The sequence below is a fragment of the Vicia villosa genome, unplaced genomic scaffold (assembly GCF_029867415.1).
Source record: "Vicia villosa cultivar HV-30 ecotype Madison, WI unplaced genomic scaffold, Vvil1.0 ctg.001210F_1_1, whole genome shotgun sequence".
In the NCBI taxonomy this organism is placed as follows: domain Eukaryota; kingdom Viridiplantae; phylum Streptophyta; class Magnoliopsida; order Fabales; family Fabaceae; genus Vicia; species Vicia villosa.
Window position 1 is genome coordinate 535,926 of NW_026705536.1, and position 10,041 is coordinate 545,966.

The following is a 10,041-nucleotide window of genomic DNA, read 5'->3' on the forward strand; positions in this document are numbered from 1 at the left end:
TTGTCCCTTTGCTAGCTCCAAAATTGCTATCTGAACTTGGGCGTTTTGTGCCTCGAGATTCTTGATGCTTGTTTCGGAATCCATCCCTTCTAACTGAAATAAATAGCGAGGAGATGAGAAACCTGTTATGTGAACCTGTTATGCAATGTTTATGAATGAAATGTATATGCAATGTTTTCAAGGATCTTAGAATTTAAATTTGTTTAAACAAAAGAGAAACAAATATTTATTAGTCAAACATTTTATTTCTTTTTTTTTTCTTTTCTTTTGTCTCTTTTTTTTTCTTTGCCTCTTTCGGGCTTACAAGATAAAGCAAAATAAAGAAAATAAAGGATTCTTCAAGCCTCCCATGGACGCTTTCTCTTTGCACCCAGGAACGTGTTGATCTCTGTTCTTCATGGAGTTGTCTGGTGAGCTCCAACACTTTCCTCTCATAGTCCTGACAGTGTGCTTTGAAGGTGTCCCTTTCTTCTTTTAGTTGAACCCAAGATTTCTGCAACTCTTCCAGGTCAGTCGGCATGTCCGGATGTAGAATAACTCGAGGTTCCTCCCCTTCGACTTCTGGCTCAATGGTCACAGGTAGGATAGCGGGATATGGCATGATGAACTTCTGAACACGAGCACGCACCCATTTGAGGTAAGGCTCCATTGGAATAGAATTCCATTGTCCTAAAGTCTTTCTTTCTACTTTGTAGACACTGCCCCAAGCATGTATAAACCTTCGTCGATGTCTTTGGGAATCATCACCGTAGTCGAACACAATGCTGTGGATGATCATGTCGTGAGGACCATTTCTTCGCGCATATCCAAATTGGCGCAAAGCTAAAGAGGGATTGTAGGTGATTCCTCCCCTAATACCAATGAGCGGCACATTAGGGTACTCCCCACAATGGTCAATGAGAGTGACGTCTTCTTGAAAAAAGTTGTTCCACCGAATATCTGAATGAGATAAGGACATAATTCTGCGAGACCATTGCATCCTTTGCTCGTTTCTCAACACCGATCTGGCAAGGTGTGATGTAAACCATCTAGCCAGTAGTGGTACACAACACATAAGAGTTCCTCGCTTTTTCATGGTACGAGTGTGTAGAGAATGTAGAATGTCTCCCAGCAAAGTAGGTACCGGATTGCGGGTTAAGAAAATGTTGATAGCGTGCACACTTATGAATTGGTCGGGATTAGGGAATAAAACCAACCCATAAATCAAAAGAGCCGCAACTTCTTCAAAAGCTTGGTAACTCCTATCTTTTAATAGTGATCGAGCCTTTCCCATTAAGAACTTAGCAAGCAAACCCTTGACTCCACTCTTTATTTCCCAATTAGACTCGATTTCTGACTTCCGTAAATGTAAGGCAGCAGCAATGACTTCAGGCTTCAGAATCTTTTCTAAACCAGTGAAAGGTAAGTGACCTCGAACAGGTAACCCAATCAGTTCAGAGAATTCCTCCAAGGTGGGTACTAGCTGGTAATCGGGAAATGTAAAACAATGATGCTCGGGATCAAAGAATTGGAACAGGACTCGTATCATGTCTTCTTCAAATTTTGAGGTAACCAAATGGAGTAGGTGACCGTGCCTCTCGGTGAATTGAGCATTTCTGGGAAATTCTGATATTAAGTCCTTTAGTTCAGATGGTACTGTTGAGATGTTGATCCGGATGTAATTTCTGGTAGCGTGAGCCATTTACCTGCAACAACAGAACAAAGGTAAGCCATTCGATCCTTGAAATGATTAGTGAGAAAATGATATGTTTATGATGTTATGATGTCATGATGTCAAACATGTGGAAAACACAAACATATCACACAATAGCCTTAGGTTTAAAGGCTTGCACGAGGTTCATAGGTGATACCCTCCCCACTGAAGTTGAGTTGGTTTAAACCTGTCTTAAAATGGTATTCGGGTTCTATGATCCTTGGAGACAACATCTCAATACGGCGCTCGGACGGCCGATCAAAACATTCCTCGAGGATAACCAACTTCGATCAATTTCAAAGCCAGTCACTTAATAGGCCACAAGTCAAGTTCAACTAAAGGTTCTAAGGCAAATTAGTGCTTGATGACATTTCGGAAGCCTAACATACTCCTTGATCGTTTTCAAGGGATATCAGTACAGACCAAAGTGTCGCACTAACGGTGACTACCAGATCAACCGTATCGGTACATGCCGTACAGTTTCCTTGGTCTATTGTCACATACTTAAGGTATCTCGAGATTCAGGCTAGAATCTTTCACACAAGTAAATTCAATACCCAAACAAACCTTTGAAAAATAGAGCAAACAAGACAAACAATTGAAAACATCGAAGTGATCTAAACTCTAAGGTAACCCCTTTAAAAACATTTTGTTTTTAAAATCCCCAGCAGAGTCGCCAGTTCTGTAATCCTCGGTTTTTTGTGGGATGCGAACTGACTCTTCTTTTATTTTTGAGTTGTGAAAATCAGAGAGTCGCCACCGACTTTTATTTTATCCAATTAAGGAAAGGTTTATAAAAGAAACAGAAAAAGACCTTAAAGAGATTTTGGGTTCGGGGGTAGGTTATACAAAGGGAAGGTGTTAGCACCCTTTGTATCCATGGTTATCCATGGGCTCTTAATTGCTTAGCTCACTTGTTTGAATCGTTTGTCTTGCTTTGAAATGCTTGTATGTGGTTTTAAATATTTTGTAAAGAGTTAACTTTGTAAAGATCCTTGCAGATGTATACAAAGTGTTTATCTTTCGAAAGATATTTTGATGGTTTGAAAAAAGATTTTTAACTTCGTAATGATCCTTGTTTGGATATATACAAAGTATAGTCTTTTTGAAAGTTTGTTTTGAAAAAACAGTGATGTGTAAAAGCTTTTGTTGTTTTTGATTGAGCAAGCAATTAGGAGGTATACCCTAAGTTTATAAGGTTCTTTCCTATTTCTTTAGAAAATTTTCCTTGACTGGATACAGAAGAAAAATTTGAATTGTATTTGAAACAGTAAGATTTGATTTTGAAAAGAGTAACAGAGGGATTACCCTAAGAGGTGCAAGTGTGATTGTGATTTATTTTCAGATATGTTATCTTTGAGATTAGTGATCTAGCGCTTCAGTTTTATTCTTGTCATACACGTAGTTTTATATGTACAGGAATTAAAGTGCGGGAATGTATAATGCGGAAAATAAATCTACGCTATTACATCGATTGTGCGAGAAATGTAAACTATGCTATTTACATGAATTCGACAACCTATACACTTATCTATGAATTTAAATTGCAATAAGATAAAGGGAAAATATTTTTTGATTTTTGGATGGTTGATTTTAATTAAGATTAAGGCATAATTAATTTAATTAAAGGGTCAAAAATTAGAAATAAAATTTGAACCTAAAAAATTAAGTCTAAAATATGTCCAAGTTGATTGTTAATTAATTTTAAAATAAAATTAATTTTTTTTTTGTGATTTTTTGAAATTGTTTTGGAGATTATTAAGTTAATCAACATATAATTATACAAATAATTATACACATAAATTAAACTTAAAGAGAAAAATATTCTAATTATGTACAAAATTAGTTTATAATATATAAACTTAATTTAATAAAAAGAAAATATTTTTTTCTGATTTTTTTGATAGGTTAGGAATAATTAAAAGATAAATATATAATATTATCTAATTAATTAAACAAAATATTTTAATTATTAAGAAAAATAAAATATTTTTGTGTCAAAAATTAAGACAATATTTTATCAACCTAAAATATTTTTTCCATATTTTTTGATTTTTTAAAACCATTTTTAATCAACTTAAAAGAGAAATTAAATTAATTTAAAAGAAATATAGAAAAAAATTAAATAGAAGGATCCTATGTGGTGCTCCTCTGAGGGAGCATGGTGGACTGCGCGCTCAAGTGTGCTTGATGGAGAATCAGATGCATCTAATGGTGAATAGAGTGAGGCACATGGCAAGAGTGTGGACTGCAAAGCACAGGAACCGAAGGATTCAAAAAAGCTGACGCGCGCTTTCTGGCCAATCAGGGCCTGCCACACTTCATCTTCTTCCTCCCTTCCGTTGCTAAAACCTCTGCAACCGTAGCTAAAGCTTTTAGTTACGGTTTTTGTCCGTAGCTACAAGACCTGTACATGTCAAAATTTCATACAAGCAATATAAATTATTAAGGAGACCATGGTTTAACTTAAAATCGTACCCTGAGTTCAAATATGCCACTGGTTTCTTCTAATTTTGCCTAAATCAAAGGATCCCAAATTTTAGCTTAAGAACCCTAGAATGGTATCTCCATGAATACACGACCAAACCTTAATTAAATGTCCAGAATCGTTCAGAGTGTGATACTAAACACAAATCTACAAATTAAACATGTTAATTATGCTTGAAAGATTGTATTCGTGTTCATTTTTGTTGGAACAAACCGTGAGCCTTAGTGGATGATTCTGAGTGCTTTGCTTGCTGAAAATGATTTGGATAGGTTCAGGGATGTTTGAGGATCGTGTTTAGACAATTATTTGGACTTGAAATTAGCTTAAACTCATAATTCAAAATTTAAATTTCTTTGAAAATTTCAAGTTGATACAAGTGTGATACAAGTATGATATTGGTTCAAAATTCGTGTGTGTGTTCTTGCTGAAGTGTTCTAAGCTATTTATAAGCAATAGAGGTGCTGCAAACTTAAGCTAACAAGCTTTGAGTGTCTTTGAACTTTTGAATTTTTTAATAATAAAAGCTTTGAATTTCTTGGCCATGGATTTAATTTTCTTCACCCCTCTTGCCATAGGTCTTCTGTACCTCTATGCTGCAGAACTTGGATCAAACTTGGTGACTCAAGCTAAGGACAAAAGCCTTGAATCATTATCTTGAACCATTTCTTTTTTAATTTAACTTTAAATGAAATAAAATTAAATTAAAAAAGAAATAAAAATGTCATGGGCCTAATGTTGGTCGTGGGAGCCCTTTAACATCATTAGAAACATGTTTGGATCATGAATGCTTGGCCTCTTTTGGAAAAAAAACAATTTTGATCAATGCTAGTTTCATGCATTTTCCCAAAAAATGACCAACTTCAACAAGGCATAAATCCCTCAATTTTGATCATATGAAGGAGTTCTTGTACTTATTAGAAACCTAAAGATGTCCTCTACAAGCTACTTTGGAAGCTTTTTTGCATTTGGAGAAGTTATCTTGATGTTATGGGCTTTGACAAAAAACTGCTTTTTGTTGAGTTTGCAAATGACCTGTAATGTCTTGCCTCATATTTTCCAAATGGTAAATCCAATGACCATGGGACCAATTTCATTTGAAATATAATTGAATTTCCTTCAAAATAAGTTTTGGTTGGAATTTTTTGGATGAACGAGGAGAGAGTTATGGCCGGTCAAAGTTCAGTTGACTTTTTAGGAGAAAACCCTAATTTTGAAACTTAGAGTTTTGTCGATTTCTGAACTTTTCTTGATGAATTATGATCAACCATTGATCAAATGATGAATCTTTTGACAAAATATGGATGTTGACAAAAAATTGCATTTTTTACTGTCTGTTGACTTTTCGGTCAAACTGGTCGTTTGTTGACTGTTTGACCTGTTGACTGTGCGTCCGAGCGAATCGAAGTTTGAAAATTTGTCTGGTGGTACTTTGAGACATATGGAGATCCATGAAATCCATTTGAGGTCTCAAAAAACTTGTTCTCCTGGAAAAAACAAAAACCCTAGTTAGAGACTGTTTGTGTAGGAGACAGTTAAGCGTACCTGATTTTTGTGCAGTGTTGAGTCTCTGTTGATCATGTGATTATCAGAAGACTTCTAGAACAAAAATCTTGGAATTTTGAAATGCAAAAGATTGACTAGACTGATGGTACAAACACAGAGAATCGTGCTGTCAGCGGGTTTGACTTTTAACTGGCTGTCCGGGCATTAATGTAACACCCCTTTTTAATACCCCAAACTATTTAACATATAATCAGAGAATAGCATGCATATAATTCAAAAGGGCGTCACATCGATATTTAAAAAAAAAACAAAAAGCCTTTAAAAACTGACAGCATTTATCTATACAACACAATACACCTGGCCATTTTAATAACACTTAATATAAAATTACAATTTAACCTGGATATGCATTTACAGCGGAAAAATATGATACTCATGTGATTCATAATGATTCATGTCCCATAACATGATCATACATCGACTAATGGTCTCAATTCAACATAAGATAAAATCAGAATGTTTGGCTTATGAGCCTCTCAAAACGACAAGCAACCAACAAAAGTTCACAAGTCATAGCATAATACATGAGCAAATATAACATGAGTTCAATACACCTAATCTACCCAGTGTTACATGACCAGAGCATCGACTCACTACCTAGTCTCCAATAACCAAGGAAGAACCTCCGACTAGGTCACACGCGGCTACTAAACTCCAAGACCTGCATGTCGCCAAACGAGGGCAACATTAAAACAGAAGGGTGAGAATACGAACCATTATGAAGAAAGTATAACGGAATACAATGGTTAAATCAACACTTCAAGTAATTAATCACACTGTGTATAACCATGAAGATAATAGTAATCAACCCATATTTCACATGTTATCAAGTATACAACAAACTTAAAGAGTATAATTTTTCAATTCTACTATTATATTCTCAATTTACATACACAACCATAATTATCACATATTCACACATTTAATCAAATATGTATTCAAACCTCACTCGTTTCAATTATCAAACTCATACACATATCACAACTACATCAACTTCACATATTCAATTATCGCATAATTTTAATGTGACTCAATGCAAGATATGTGACGCTATGCATGTGGTACCGAATTGTGAACCCAAAGTTTCAGCGCCTCCCGATTCAATATCTAGAATCTAGGCCACGCTTCCGATCCGGACAAGACCAAAGCCCACCAAAATGTAAACATATAGTTTACCGCTTCCGATTCACTCTAGAATCTAAGCCTCGTTTTTGTTTCAAAGCAAACCACCTTTGTTTCAAGGCACACCATGACATGAATGTATGTACAATGTTAACAAACATATGCAATTAAGATTATCTCATCAATCTTAATTTATCGCATACCCATAATAATTCAACTCTATGAATTATATATCAAATTGTACACAACATTCACAACACATTGATATCAATCCACATAATAGAAACAATATTCAGTTATGATTCACCAAAATACAATTAACACTATCAAACCATACTATCTCATGTTAATTCATATCGTAACAAAATATAAGAATACACTTCTAAACCAAGTATCAATTCATTAGTATTTGGTCAAAATACAATTACGGTCGACTTTCCAAAATACCGTAAGTTACCAACAACTGAATAATCAATATCAATACTTATTATAATACAATCAATTATACCTATTGAAATTAATTCAACTAATTAATAATTACACTACATTAGTTCCAAATTTCTAATTCATTTTCTATTCCAAAAACTGATATTTAATATCAAGATATTTAAATTCACACTAATTCGGTCGGTTCGTAAATATCGCATTTTCGACAAAATAACACCACCACATTAATCTATTAATTAAACTTAGCTACCATGTAAATTTTCATCAAATTCCGGACAACTAATTATACCGCTTAATTCGGCTATTCGGTTAAACGGAACTGTTTTGAACTACATTATTCTATAGTTGCCTTTTTTTTTTCATTTTTAATATTCTAGCATCCTATGAGAAAGAACATTTGTTTCTACTAAAGCTCCTGTTCACAATTTATTAATCTACCATTTTAATTATATTTCATTTCATGACTAAGGTTCCATTTTCTATTATAACATATCATATATAATTCCCTAATTAATAGCATGTGGAAACATGTAAAACAAAACTGTGAACAAAGCAAACAAAATATAATATAGAACAAGCATGAACCGGAAACACTAACCTGCGAGTGGGTTGTTTCATTTCTTTCACTTTATACCATTATATATGCATATCTTAAAGTGGTAGTGTGAACACATGAAAACATGGTTGGTTATTTCATTCTCTTAAGTAACACACAAATGAAATTATGATGCTCAATTCATTTCCATTCTATTATATATTTGTGTTCATTAAGCAAAAGTGGAGAACATAGAAATAATAAAACACAAATGTGAAACAGAGATGAAAAACAGAACCATAGCACACCATGAATAGTATGGAATAGTAAGTGGCTTAAGTGGGGTTTCATTTCCATCACTATTATACCATTATATATTGATTCCTTTATTAAAATGTATGAAAACATGGGAACATGATAGGCACATATATGAAATAGAGAACAAAATAAACAGAAGCAACACACATCGAAATAGTTGGAAAACGAAAATGTATGGCCTAAGTCACATGGGCCGCCGTCATAGCACAAGGTTCCAGTCGCCATGGCTATTTTTTTCTTATTTCATTCGTTTTCGATATGCACAACACTTCACATATATTTTCTTTACATCCAATTTCTATTCCACACAGCATTTCATATTCATTTCCAATTTCAATTCTACTTTCTACACAATCAAATAACATTTTCATGGATTTCAATCAACAACAAACAACCTAATCATGTTAATCTATCCATTGACCCAATCATACTAACCCATAATAATAAGGATTCTCCCCCTTACCTCTTTGATTCTTCAAACCCTAGCTCTCACTTGTTCCCCTTTTCTCTTCTCCACCTTCTATTCTCTTCTTTAAAAATTCAGCAAATGAAATGAAAATGTTATGTCTATTCTCCTCAATCCTTACTATCTTATGTCATATTGGGCTTAAAAATAACACCCCCTATTTACTTCTAACTCTAATAAATAGGCTCAGTTAAATATAATCTCTTAATATCTTTATTTAGTTCAATAAACTAAATAAACACAATACACACAAAGTTAATTAATTCAATTAATTATTATATCTCATAACAATTAAATAATTATTTAACACACCAAGTAAAATAAAATAATATAATAAAATAAATATGGATAAAATCTCTAATAACTCAATGTCTCATATTTCCGGTCAAATCTTAGTTATTCGAAAAATTCCCAAAACGCTAAATATTAACTCATTAATATTTCTAATAATAAAAATATTAAAATTTTCGATTAAATATTGATCCGCTATCCCGAACTAGTACCGACTAAATCGTCCCAAAACGCGAAAATTTCAATAAACATCAGAAATGACTAAATTAAGCAAATAATTATTAAAAACACCAACTAATATAATTACTAATATAATTAATAAAAATATTAATAAAAATCGGGATGTTACAACTCTCCCCCAATTAGAATATTTTTCGTCCTCGAAAATTCAATTGACACAACCATGTCGACACTGAAACCACACTTACTCTCTCCCAATTCATACCAATACAAAACGTTCCACATCTTCAACCATACAAGCTTCCAAGGATGCCACTCCAATACTCGAATGGAATAATTGTTGCACCAACTAAACGATTTCTGACAAGTTCAACTCAAATACATAATTCCGCTATATCCCTCTTCATACTTTACCATTAAACATTTTCCTCAAATCTTGATACATTTTAGTAGCATCGTGACGTATACTCAAACCATTACGATGCCCTTCATCCAAAATTCTCTTTCGCAAATCTGAAACACCAGGAATACAAACTCGATCATGACTCCTCGTGACACTATTCTCATCAATCCGAAAGTTATTACTTTTTTCCTTGTTTCATCAATGTCATCTTGTCGATTATTTCTAAATCCAATTTTTGACCCTCTCTAACCTCGTCAAGAATACCACAAGTAAGCTTCAACATTCCTAACTTAACACACGAAGACTTCGTCTCACAAACCAAACTCAAGTCTCTAAATTGTTCCAACATCTTTAATTCTCGAATCATTGACATAGACATATGCAATGATTTCCTACGTAACGCATCGGTAACAACATTCGCTTTGCCAGGGTGGTAATTCAAACTAAAATCCCAATCTCTCAAGAATCCTAACCATCTTCTTTACCTCATCCTCAACTCTTTCTGATCAAACAATTATCGCAACTCTCATGATCA